The sequence below is a fragment of the Colobus angolensis genome, unplaced genomic scaffold, assembly GCF_000951035.1.
Source record: "Colobus angolensis palliatus isolate OR3802 unplaced genomic scaffold, Cang.pa_1.0 Scaffold83, whole genome shotgun sequence".
Lineage (NCBI taxonomy): Eukaryota > Metazoa > Chordata > Mammalia > Primates > Cercopithecidae > Colobus > Colobus angolensis.
In genome coordinates, this window is record NW_012122154.1 from 3405895 (window position 1) to 3406269 (window position 375).

At 70.9% G+C, this 375-nt stretch overlaps 1 protein-coding gene across 1 annotated transcript in view; it reads right to left on the minus strand.

Annotated features, from left to right (window-relative positions):
• THRA (thyroid hormone receptor, alpha) overlaps window positions 1-375 on the minus strand; it is a 30064-nt gene extending 29689 nt beyond the window's left edge. Inside the window, exon 1 of the mRNA XM_011929855.1 lies at window positions 304-375. The gene's annotated coding sequence lies outside the window, so the exon portion shown is untranslated. The remainder of the gene's footprint in view (window positions 1-303) is intronic.

Below are 375 nucleotides of genomic sequence, written 5' to 3' on the forward strand. Positions count from 1 at the left end.
GAATGCGCAGCAGACTGGCCCGACAGAGGCCGGGCGGGCCCTCGAGGGGGAGGCTCGGACGCCATCTCCGCCTGCGAACCCCGGGGCCCACCGACCTCCTACAACACCTCCCTTCCCCAGGGCGTCAGTTGAGGCTCCCGGGCTCGTGACAGGGTCACTGGGGTGCCGGGAAAGGCTGAGGCTGGCAGCGGGCACCCCCTGGGCGCCCCCAGCCCGCCTGGGAGCTGGCCACGGAGCCCCGCGGCTTTGCATAATCAATCGCAAGGCATTTGCATATTAATGCCCTCGCTCCCTCCTCCTTACCTCGGCGTGGCGCGCTGGACCGGGCTGGGCAGCGACGCGGGGGTCTCAGCGCCCCGTGCTGGGGGCGTCCAT